The 13,046-nt window shown below is 47.8% G+C and overlaps 1 protein-coding gene across 2 annotated transcripts in view; it reads right to left on the bottom strand.

The window, feature by feature from the left end:
* Positions 1–5,192, bottom strand: part of TP53INP1 (tumor protein p53 inducible nuclear protein 1) — a 33,059-nt gene extending 27,867 nt beyond the window's left edge. The window contains exon 1 of one of the 2 annotated variants that reach the window (XM_040432747.1): positions 5,057–5,192. The gene's annotated coding sequence lies outside the window, so the exon portion shown is untranslated. The remainder of the gene's footprint in view (positions 1–5,056) is intronic. The other variant, XM_040432748.1, reaches the window with a different exon arrangement.
* Between the last annotated feature and the right edge of the window lie 7,854 nt (positions 5,193–13,046).

Here is a 13,046-nt window from a genome sequence, read left to right as displayed (position 1 = left end):
ACTAGCCCTAGTGACTCCCTACTTGGCCTAGTCCACCCTATTAGTGTATCCAATGGACGGGGTCCAAAAAGCCCCACAAGGGGTGGCCCAGACTGGAACTCTGGTCCTATACTGGAAGCCCTAATGAGGCCCTGACCAGTGACCAAAACGACCATGCGTCCAATAGATATAACACTTCTGGTACAGATTGTTAGAAATATACCCCAACCAAAATCAGGAGAATTAGATGAGGAATACTCAAGTCTCCCGACGAGTTTCCTCGATACAGGCCCCAAGATTCTTCAGGGGACACGGGGCGTGAATGATGATTACCCCTGCTGGCACATGGCCCAGCAACTCGGGAATAACCTGGACAGTATGTGGCTGAACCTACAAATAACAACAGAAAGCAAAACCCGTAAGTATAATAGCCAAATGAATCGCCACCAGTTATCCAACATGGAATATGTGAGAGAGTTCATTGGGGTTATGGTTCTGTGGGACCAATGAGTAGTTACGCCCCGTGTCCTTAAGTACCAGGACATAAGGGCGTACCTGTACGCCCTGTGTCCTGAAGAGGTTAAAGTACACAAAAAATTCCTTGTGGAAACCCCCTAATGTGACCTTATATAAGATCCTCATGAATTTCCATACCATATCCGCACCTAAATCTGCAGTTTCCAACAGCAGTTTTTGGTGCAGATTAGATGCGGTTTTGCCACAGATCTCATCTTTCCATTGAAAAGGGTTAAATCCGCAGCTAAAACCGCAAACTTAATTAGTTGTGCGCGAAGGACTTTTGTCTCTGCTTCAAAACTCTTCCTCTGAGCGTGAACCTAACGGACCCCATTATAGTCTATGGGGTCCGTAGGCTCAGTTATGTGCCGAATCCGTCCTTCCCGTTCCTATAACGGAGCAGAAGTACGGAAAGGCTGAACGCTGATGTGAACTTAACATGCTGCAGATTTGGAAATCCACACGGCGGGTCAATGGCCGCACTGAAAAAAACCTGGAAAGTGTACATGAGAATTGTACAATTTTTATACACTTTGCTGGTATTGTACTATACTGCGGTTTTTCCGCATGGGAATCCCCCATGGAAAAACCGCACTTGTTCCGCAATGTGTGCAGGTGACCTAAGACTACCTGCACACGTTGCCTCTTACCCCCGTTTTTCTGGGCAGATTTGTGCGCTCAAACACTGCAGCGCGATACAGTACCGGCAAGGTGAATGAAATTTTACAAATCTCGTACACTCTGCATATAGTTTCCGTGCCAAAATTGACCTGCCGACTCAGTGTGGATTTTTAAAATTGGCAGCACGTCAATTGTTTGTGCGGATTTTCAGCGCGGTTTTCACCCTTTGTCCACATGGACTTGTAGAAACTCAGAAAGCTGCACGCAATTTTTTTTTTTTTTTGTTAAATCCGCACTCATAGCCTAGATCCTGTATTACACCTGCCGATAATCACTAACGAAGGTTTGCATGAATGCTCGTTAGTAGGGATGAGAGAACTTCTGTTTTAGAAGTTCAGGTCCCGGTTCCCGCGGAAACTCTATGCTGGCTGCTCCTGAACATCATTAGGTGTCACGCTGTCATTCACTACTTGGATGACTTCCTCATCATAGAACCAAGCACACGCACACCCACAGATATCCTCAGCACCTCTGCACTTTTCGCCACCCTCGGGGTACCCTTCTCCCGCTAAAACCATTGGCCCCACCACCAAACTCACTTTCTTGGGGATAGAGCTGGATTCTAGTACCTTCCGCGCCAGCCTTCCCCCTGAGAAACTGGTCCGCCTGAGAGGGGATATATATGTTCCTGCGGAATGATGTATGCACCAGGAAAGAACTTCAGTCCTTATTGGGGTCCCTGAATTTCGCGATGCGCATCGTTCCGCAGGGTAGATCCTTTGTGTCCAGGCTCCTCTGTCTGCTTCACGGGGTTCCAGACGCCTGCCCAATCGCGTAGGACCAGCACGCCAAAGCTGACCTACTCATGTGGGGGAAGTTTTTGACCCAATGGAACGGCATCTCCATGTTTATTCCCCCTCTCTCCGATTCCTCTCCCTGCATCTACACTGACGCTGCAGCCAACACGGGTTTTGCAGCTATATTTGGCAATCACTGGTTTAGGGGTCACTGGCCAGCGGAGACGGATGCCTTGCCGGGGTTTAGAGAAACTTCAGCTCTGTTGAGATTTACCCCATTGTGGCAGCCGCATACACTTGGGGTCACCTCTGGTCCGGCAAGGCAGTAAAATGTTATTCCGACAACTCGTCAGCTTGCGACATCATTAACAAAGGGCGCTCTTCCTCTCTTACCATCATGCGGCTGATTCGCAAGCTGACCTGGTTGGCAGCAACCGTCCAGTTTCACTTAATTTGCCTTCACATCACGACTGCTGACGCTCTGTCTCGATCTCAATTTCAGGTGTTTTTCCAGGCACTCCCGTCAGCCCATCATCAACCATCCAGAACGCCGAATTTTCACGAATTAATCTTGGATTGAACACACTCATGCACCATGCTAGGACTCTTACGCACCAAGCACCATCACCAAACACTACTATCACCTACAGTACGGCACTTACCATTTTCAACAAATTTACAGCTGAATTCGGCTTACAAGGTAATTTCTCAACCCAAACTATGGTGGCTTTTTCCTTTTTTTGCCACTTACACTTAAAACTCTCCCACAACACAATTAAATTATACCTCACGGGGGTGCAGCATCACAGCCTCACAAATTTCCCTATCATACCCCATCAAGAAAATCTTAAAAGGGATCTCTAAAGTATCGGTTCCACCTATCACCACCAGACTACCTATAGATGGGCCTATCTTTAGAGCACTTAGCAACCTCCTCGACGAATCCCCTTTTGATACCAACACTAACCTGGTGATCAAATCTGCTATCTATTTGGCTTTTTATGGGTTCTTAAGACCTAGGGAATTTACCGTTGTTTGTCAAGGAGATACCACTCACAGCCTTAAAACCTCACAACTCACTAAAGTAGACGACCATTACATTCTCACAATCCCATCTACCAAAACTAATCAGTCCCTACACCCCACTATCATTCCTCTCTTTCCAACAGACAATGCTTGGTGCCCAGTTAAGACACTAGACCTCTTACGGTCAACCTATAGCACACACTTATCAGACTCACCTCTCTTACAACTACAAGGGCACCCACTCACTACAGCGAAATTCACCACACACACGTTAGAACCTTACTGGGAAAATTGGGTCACAACCCAACTTCATTCTCCGGGCATTCCTTTCGTATAGGAGCCGCTTCCTCAGCCTCTAGCACTAACACCCCGGTCCACATCATAAAGAGACTGGGTCGCTGGAAGTCCTCCATATACAATACGTATATTCCACAACCAGAAAGAGAACTTCGCCTAGCCTTCAGGAATTTAGTCATGTAAACAAATGCAATAAAGTGTGGTTTTTGAACTTCTCTTTGCCCTCTTTTATTTACAGGCCCACTCGGACGTTGGTTTCGGCACACCACAACCAACTTTTTATCTCTGACATTATCCATTACATATTAAATTCCGAGCAAAAAAAATAAAAAAAAATAAAAAAATAATATATATATAAATATATATATCTATATCCACCCACTGTAAATCTGATGGGCAGCAATATATGACTGAGCTAAGCAAGTTTTAGGTAAAAAAAAAAAATTCTATTTCCTCATTTCCCTGGTTCTCTTCTGGCCCTTTGTTTACATGCAATAACAACAATCTCTGCCCCTCTTCCTGCTCTGTGAATACAAGAGCTGCCCTGAGTGACATGTCTGCCTGCTGGGAGACTCAGCAGCATGTTGTATGTGTAGGACTACAAGTCCCAGCTGTATAATGACACTGCTGATACACAAGGGATCTTCCCCCTACCTATTCTTGCACAGAACTCCTCTAGTCTGTCAGCTCCTGTGCCCAGCATTTGTCTCTTCACTGCCTGCAGCTACTCAGTAAAGCCTTCAGCCCCGAGTCTGTGCTCCTGAAGTTGTTCATCTTTCCTGAAGTATCCAAAGGGAGGGAGACACAGGGCAGAGAGCAGCAGCAGATGGCGGAGGGAGGGGGGGGGGGGGGGGGGGGGGGAGAGGGGCGTGGCCAGCACAGTGACGTGTACAGACACATCTCTGATCTCTCAGGCTTTGTGTACCAAACATCATCAGAGCAGGGAGAGAGGCTGACATCACAGGTCATGTGACCCTCAGTGAAATCTGAGAAACCAGCCACTGGAGATAAAGTAAGTGCATTGTAAAGTCCTTACATTTGCCCAGTTACAAATATACAAAGAACAAAAACAAAAACCAGACAACCCCTTTAATGTAGATGTGACGTTCGAAACGCCTCAGAGCCTACAGACGTGGAGCTCGTGTGAAGCGGTTACTATAAAACAAGTTATCTCCTTATTCTACCAGGTGGGGCTGGACTTTTGCAAGTGATCTATTAAAAGTCCTCAAAATAAAAAAAAATTATATGGTTGCGATATTTTTGGTAAGTTCTTGTTCACTCGTTCCAGGAACAAAGCCAAAGGAACATATGGACCTTGTGCCAAGACGACAAGTGCTTCCAGAAGTGTCTTTTCTGGGCCAATAGGTGAAGCAATGTAACCTCTGACTCTCAGTCCCGGCAGATCGCCCCCTACAGGAGCTCCTCACCAAGTACATGCAGCCTAATACACCCCTGCAGTGGAAGCTAGAAGAACAGGTGGGATCCGTGAATTTGGTGTCACCTACAACAGGGGGACAAACTGGGGCAGGCGACGACGTCACTGCAGAGAACGCATGACGTCACCGGCCGTGGGCGGGGAGTAATAGTGAGGGGGCGGAGTCCCGGGATAAACCACTCAGTCCCACGACGTCATGAATGTCACACAAAGGAAAGGAGCAGCGAAGAAAACAACGGCCGCGACCGCAGACCGCAGCGTCCTCCTCCAAACGCTAACGTTCTAAAACACAAACGGTCTGTCAGAGCAGCGCTCCGGCGGCTGACAGGAAAAAAAAAAAAAAAACTTTCCGCTCACACAACGGAGCAAGAAGTCGCGACTCTACCGTTACGACTTACTCTCTTGCCGTTACCGCGTCCAGTGACGTCACTGAGGTAGTTAGAAGAGCCTGCTGTCAGCGCTACAGGTTGTGCCGGGGACCAGTCACGGCAGGAGCTCGAGTTCTTCGCCGTTGGCTTCTCGCCTCCCAACTGAAGCTTTTGTTGTTGTACTACTCAGTTTGCAAACAGCTGATCGGCTCGTGACGTCAGCGAGGGCCCGCCGGCCAATCAGAGGCCGTGGGCGGGCTGTCGTTAACGCACGTGACTCGGCCGGCCGGGCTTCGTACACAAGCGGAGCCGTCAATCATCGCGAGGCCGAGAGGGCAAGTCCGGGCAGAGTATCATGGCGTGAGAGGAAGCTGCGTTATCCGTGCGTTATCGGCTCGAAAACGCCGCGTAAAAGACGCAGGCTCTTAAAGGAGAAGGAAACTTATGTTGTCGGCAAAGCTCATGACCTGAGAGTGGCTTGGGCCCCTTATACACTTATTACAACAACGTATTCCCTAGGGCAGGGATCAGCAACCGCCAGCTGTTCTGAAACTACAACTCCCAGAATCCTCCTTTAATTTCTATGGGAGCTACAAGAGTAGCCGAGTAAGTGTGCATGATGGGAGTTGTAGTTTCACAGCCGCTGATCCCTGCCCTAGGGGATACATGTCTGATTGGTGGGGGTTTAACACAGTGGCCCCAGAGAGTTGAATGCTCAATTCTAAAGGGGAACAAGGGCCCTTTCTCGTGAGCAGTGGGGCCCCAGTAGTTGGACCCCAATCAGACATGGATAGGGGATAAGTTGTAATGGACTCCGTCCCCCCACCTTCCCGCTGCCCCGTACACCCCATCACATACCGACCGCGTGGTCTCTTTATTCCTTTTCAACGCTATATGCAGATTATTAGCGTAAGACTATGAAAATGAACGACGAGACCAAAAGGTAGGTGTATAATGTGGAGTATGGCCCCTGGCCTAGTAACGTGTCAGACTCCGGAGCGTGTGCCGCGCGGCAATCGCGCTGGACACTGCTCGACTCGCAGGACCGCACAGCATTAGGGCTCGTTCACACAAACGTATTTTGCGTTCCGTATACTGGCCGTTTCCTGCGTTCCGCATACGGTCCGTATACGGAACCATTCATTTCAATGGGTCAGCAAAAGATGCGGACAGCACTCTGTGTGCTGTCCGCATCCGTGGCCTCGCAAAAATTATGAGTCCTGTCCTCTTCTTGTCCGTTTTGCGGACAAGAATATGCATTTCTATAATGGGCCTCCTGTTCCGTTCCACAAAATGCGATTGAGTACACGGGCCGGCCATCAGTTTTTTTTGCGGACCGCAAAAAAACGGCACGGTAGTGTAAACGAGCCCTTATACTGATTTATAATGCTATGTGTCTCTGAATGACCTTACCGATACAGAATCATACTGACATAAAGCTGTCACTACGAGGGCTCATGCACAAGTGTGTGCCCGGGCTGCTGACCCATTGACTTGAATAGGTCCGCAGTACTCGAGATACGAAGAGGAGGCGGCACTACAAAGCTCTTCCATGGGATTTCGGTCTGTGCCTCCGCACCACAAAAAAATAGAACGTGTCTCTTGGGGATCGCGGACCCATTCAAGTCAATGGGTCCATAAACTATAGTTACTGCTGCAGCCAATCACTGGCCTCAGCGGCATACGGCAGAAGACTCCTAAGGCCTCTTTCACACTGGCGTTGCGGGAAAATGCACGATTTTTCAGCCCGAGTGAGTGCAAAGCGCTTTAATGCGTTTTGCATGCACATGAGAAAAATCGGCATGTTTGGTACCCAGACCCGAACCTGGACTTCTTCACAGAAGTTCGGGTTTGGGTTAGGTGTTGTGTAGATTTTATTATTTTCCCTTATAACATGGTTATAAGGGGAAATAGCATTCTTAATACAGAATGCTAAGTCAATTAGCAGCCCAGCTCGTTTTGTTTCTTCTTCTTTGATGACCTGGTTGGAAAAGGACCTTTGGTCATGTCACTGCGTTCATCACATGGTCCATCACCATGTGACGGACCATGTGATGAGCGCAGTGATGTCACCAGAGGTCCTTTTCCTCCCAGGTCATCAAAGAAGAAGAAACAAAACGAGCTGGGCTGCGCGAACAAGTGGATGAGGTGAGTTTAATTTTTTTATATATTTTTTAACCCCTCCATCCCTAATTGACTTAGCATTCTGTATTAAGAATGCTATTATTTCCCCTTATAACCATGTTATAAGGGAAAATAATAAAGATCGGGTCCCCATCCCGATCGTCTCCTAGCAACCATGCGTGAAAATCGCACCGCATCCCGCACATTGCTTGAGATTTTCCACGCAGCCCCATTCACTTCTTGAGGCCTGCGTTGCGTGAAAAGCGCACAATATAGAACATGCCTGCGATTTTCACGCAACGCAACAAGTGATGCGTGAAAATCACCGCTCGTGCACAGCCCCATTGAAGTGAATGGGTCCGGATTCAATGCGGGTACAATGCGTTCACCTCACGCATTGCACCCGCGCGGAATTCTCGCCCGTGTGAAAGGGGCGTAAGGGTGCTGGCACACTGCGCAGTTGTGACGCAGTTTTTTAATGTAGACAGCAGGCTGCACGATAACATCGAATCGCGATAATCGGCAAATGCGATATGGCGATTTGGCCGACCCGAAAAATGCCGCGATTATATATGAAGGGGCCCCGCGCACATAACTGGCTTTGTGTGTAAAGTATTTTACTAGTGTGTGAAACAATCTCTCCTATTGATAACAGGTCCAGCCTCTGCACTCACTGTCACTATGAATGCACTGCAGCGAACGTCACTTAGTAACGCTCCTGCTTCCTGAAGTGGGAGGAGCGTTACTAAGTGACGTCAGTCACGCGCCGGCCGGCCCGCTCGCTGCCGTGCATTCATTGTGACAGTGAGTGCAGAGGCTGGCCATGTTATCAATAGGAGAGAGCTTGTTTCACACACTAGTAAAATACTTTACACACAAAGCCAGTTATGTGCGCAGTTTAGGACACATGAGGGGGACCAGCATAAGATGCTATATGTCTTATGCTGCCCCCCCCCTCATGGCCCTATGTGTCCTCCACAGATCCCCCATAACAGTGTCCTCCACAGATCCCCCATAACAGCGTCCTCCACAGATCCCCCATAACAGCGTCCTCCACAGATCCACCCCATAACAGCGTCCTCCACAGATCCACCCCATAACAGCGTCCTCCACAGATCCACCCCATAACAGCGTCCTCCACAGATCCACCCCATAACAGCATCCTCCACAGATCCACCCCATAACAGCGTCCTCCACAGATCCACCCCCCATAACAGCGTCCTCCAAAGATCCCCCCATAACAGCAATCCTCCACAGATCCACCCCATAACAGCGTCCTCCACAGATCCACCCCATAACAGCGTCCTCCACAGATCCACCCCTATAACAGCGTCCTCCACAGATCCCCCCCATAACAGCGTCCTCCACAGATCCCCCCCATAACAGCGTCCTCCACAGATCCCCCCCCCATTTACAGCGTCCTCACAGATCCAACCCCAAAACAGCGTCCTCCACAGATCCACCCCATAACAGCGTCCTCCACAGATCCACCCCATAAACAGCCGTCCTCCACAGATCCACCCCATAACCGCGTCCTCCACAGATCCACCCCATAACAGCGTCCTCACACGATCCCCCCCAAAACAGCGTCCTCCACCGATCCCCCACAACACAGCGTCCTCCACCGATCCCCCACAACACAGCGTCCTCCACAGATCCCCCACAACACAGCGTCCTCCACGATCCACCCCATAACAGCGTCCTCCACAGATCCACCCTATAACAGCGTCCTCCACAGATCCCCCCATAACAGCGTCCTCCACAGATCCCCCCCATAACAGCGTCCTCCACAGATCCCCCCATAACAGCGTCATCCACAGATCCCCCACACACAGCGTCCTCCACAGATCCCCCACAACCCAGCGTCCTCCACAGATCCCCACAACACAGCGTCCTCCACAGATCCCCCACAACACAGCGTCCTCCACAGATCCCCCACAACACAGCGTCCTCCACAGATCCCCCACAACACAGCGTCCTCCACAGATCCCCCACAACACAGCGTCCTCCACAGATCCCCCACAAACACAGCGTCCGCCACAGATCCCCCACAACACAGCGTCATCCACAGATCCCCCACAACACAGCGTCATCCCACAGATCCCCCACAGATCCCCCACAACACAGCGTCATCCACAGATCCCCCACAACACAGCGCCATCCACAGATCCCCTATAACTATGTCATACCCAGCCGCGTCAGCGGCTCATATGGGAAAATCCAAGCAAATAGACCTCTAGCACAATTCCCTTAAAATATTGCATCGCATATCGTTATCGCAATTTTTAGGGCCCTAATCGCAATCGCACAAAATTCCGATATAGTGCAGCCCTAGTAGCCAGCTGCAATTAACTCATTTAGAACGTGTTTAGGTGCTAAAGTGTCTAAATTCTAAAACCGCTGTGTGTGCTATGACTGGCTGGAGCGGTATACTGAACATCACCGCTGCAGTCTGATGGCAGAGCAGCGGCGTTGGATAGGAGCGGGCGCAGGTCAGGAAGGTAATTTATTTTTTTATTTTACCACGCTCCTAGCACTTTAGTAAAATAAGACTCGGACAACCCCATTAACCTATATAACTAAGAAGCTGATTTTTTTGTCCATATTGTCTCCTTTGCTGGCTGGATTCATTTTTTCATCCCATTTTACGCGGCTTGTTTCCATGGTTACAACCACCCTGCAATTCATCAGTGGTGGCCGTGCTTGCACATTATAGAAAAAAGTGCCGGCCTCTCTGGTGCCAGGACTGTGGGAGCTCACATAGGCTTGTGCTTTTTTTCTTTAGTGTGCAAACACGGCCATCGCTGCTGGATTGCAGGGTGGTCGTAACCATGGAAACGAGCAGTGTATAATGTGATGGAAAAATAAATCCAGTTAGCAAAGGAAGCAATATGGACAATCACAATACTTTAGTAAGTGCCTTGTATTAACTGTGTCTACATGATAAATGCTATTTGCTGAAGTGAGACAACCCCTTTAAGGCTACTTTCACACTAGCGTTTTTGCAAGATCCAGCAGGGTTCAGCAAAAACGCTTCCGTTACTGATAATACAACCATCTGCATCCGTTATAAACAGATCCGGTTGTATTATCTTTAACATATCCAAGACGGATCCGTCATGAACTCCATTGAAAGTCAATGGGAGACGGATGCGTTTTCTATTGTGTCAGAGAAAACAGATCTGTCCCCATTCACTTGCATTGTGGGTCATGACGGATCCGTTTTGCTCTGCATCCCAGGACGGAAAGCATTTTGGAGCGTTTTTTTCCCGGTATTTAGACCCTATAACGGCTCTCAATACCGGCAAATATTAACGCAACTGTAAGTAGCCTAACATATTTTTAAAGAATTTTTGATGATGCTATTTTTACTTTTCCATACCAATATCTATATTTAAAGGGGTTTTCAGAGACCTAATGACCTCAGGATAGGTCCATCAGTATCTGATCTTAATACAGAATGCTTACTAAAATGTCGATTGAGGGGTTAAAAAATAAAATAAAAATTACCTCCCCTCATCCTGTTGTTCGCGCAGCCGGCATCGTCTTCTTTCAGGAGCTGCAAAAGGACCTTTGATGACGTAATCGCGCTCACCACGTGGTGACGTCAGCGCAGGTCCTGCTGAAGGAAGATAGAAGGAACGCGTGGTGAGAGCGATTATAAGGGAAAATAAAATGAATAGAACACCTAACCGGAACCCGAACTTCAGTGCAAAATGCATTGCACTCTCGCGCGATAAAAACTGAACATCGGAACGCAATCGCAGTAAAAACTGACTGCAATTGCGTGCCTACTCGCGCGGGTTTCCCTCAATGCACACGCGACGCATCCGGAGCAAATCCGGGACGCCCGTGTGAAAGCGGCCTAAGAGTATGTTCACACTTGGAATTGCAAATGGAAAATCTGCATTGTATCACGTTACCAGCAAAGTGGATGATATTTTTTATTTTTTTTTAAACTTGGCTTCCGTCAGCAGCTTTCTTTACAGCAAGGGTTGTCCAGTTGGTACCTATCAGACTCAGCACTCGGGCTGTGTTAGGGCTCATGCCCACCAATGTAAGGGCTCCGTGCCTGTATTGCGGACCGCAAACGGCGAGTCCGCAATATACAGGCACTGGCTGTGTTCACTCCGTGCTGTGGATGCCGACCCATTGACTTGAATAGATACGGCCAAAGATAGGACATTTTGCGGAGGCACAGAAACACTATGAAGCGCTTCCACGGCCCACAGCACGGGCACAGAGCCCTTACGTTTGTTGGCATGAGCCCTTATTGAAAGCGGTATCCTGCTATTTTCAAATCATCCCCTATCCACAGAATGGGGCATAACCCATAGACTGGTTGGGGGTATTACCACTAGGACCCCCACTGATCACGAGAATGGGGGCCCCGTACCCCTGAAGTGAATGGAGCAGCAGGTCGGGCTACTGCTCCATACATCTCTATAGCAGAGCGACTTCCTCCACTATCTCCAGAAGTCCCATAGAGAATGAATCGGCGCGGCAGTGCGCATGTGTCACCTATCGCTCCATTCATTTAGGTTCTCATGAATGGTGGGGGTCCCAGCGGTAGAACCCCCACCAGTCGAATAGCTTGAAATTACCAGAATACACCTTTCATTTCTCAAATCCTCTGTTATTCATCATGGAAATTTTTAAATAAGTCAACTACTGGGTGATATAATTCCCACCATCAATGGGGCATGTCCTTATTCACTGCCCAATCCGTGTTGGCAGTGCGGACTATAAAAGAGAAAAAGCCTATTGATAAGAGAATGGTGATGCTCATTTATTCATACTTTAGCATGAGGAATAACAGAGGAACCCCACAATGCAGAGTCCTAAGCCCTCTTTAGAGTGTCTTTCTCTGTCAGGGTGCTAAGCATTCTTTTTAGTTTAGTTATTTCTTCTTACTTAACCTCTTTAGGACACATGACGTACCGGTACGTCATGTGTATTTCCGATCACCGGCGATCAAATCATTGAGCAGGCACCTTGGCTAAATGCGCGACCCGCCGTCGCCCTACGGGGGGAAAAAAAGTATACATATTAGGTTTTGCCGCGTCCGTATCGACCGGCTCTATAAACATATCACATGACCTAACCCCTCAGATGAACAACGTAAAAAATAAAAACTGTGCTAAATAAACAATTTTTTGGTCACCTTACATCACAAAAAGTACAAAAGCAAGCGATCAAAAAGGCGTTTGCCCACCAAAATAGTACCAATCTAACCGTCACCTCATCCTGCAAAAAATGAGCCCCTACCTAAGATAATCGCCCAAAAACTGAAAAAACTATGGCTCTCAGAATATGGAGACACTAAAACATGATTTTTTTTATTATTAGGTACATATTAGGTATCGCCGAGTCCGTATCGACCGGCTCTATAAAAATATCACATGACCTAACCCCTCAGGTGAAGACCGTAAAAAATTTAAAATAAAAACTGTGCTAAATAAACAATTTTTTGTCACCTTACATCACAAAAAGTGTAATAGCAAGCGATCAAAAAGTCACGCACCCCAAAATAGTGCCAATAAAACCGTCATCTCATCCCGCAAAAATCATACCCTACCCAAGGTAATCGCCCCAAAACTGAAAAAATGATGGCTCTCAGACTATGGAAACAATAAAACATGATTTTTTTTTTCCTTCAAAAATGAAATCATTATGTAAAACTTACATAAATAAAAAAAAAGTATACATATTAGGTATCGCAGCGTCCGTAATAACTTGCTCTATAAAAATATCACATGACCTAACCCCTCAGGTGAATACCGTAAAAAAATAAAAACAGAACAGAAGACATTGTGTAGGAGGGGAGGATTTTGTGTGGGAGTGTTTTACTGTATTGTACGTGTTTATTGGTTGTTTTTGCAA

Source organism: Bufo bufo, chromosome 5, assembly GCF_905171765.1.
Source record: "Bufo bufo chromosome 5, aBufBuf1.1, whole genome shotgun sequence".
Classification (NCBI taxonomy): domain Eukaryota; kingdom Metazoa; phylum Chordata; class Amphibia; order Anura; family Bufonidae; genus Bufo; species Bufo bufo.
The sequence above is the reverse complement of the archived record's forward strand: the minus strand, read 5'-3'. Positions and strand labels throughout refer to the sequence as shown.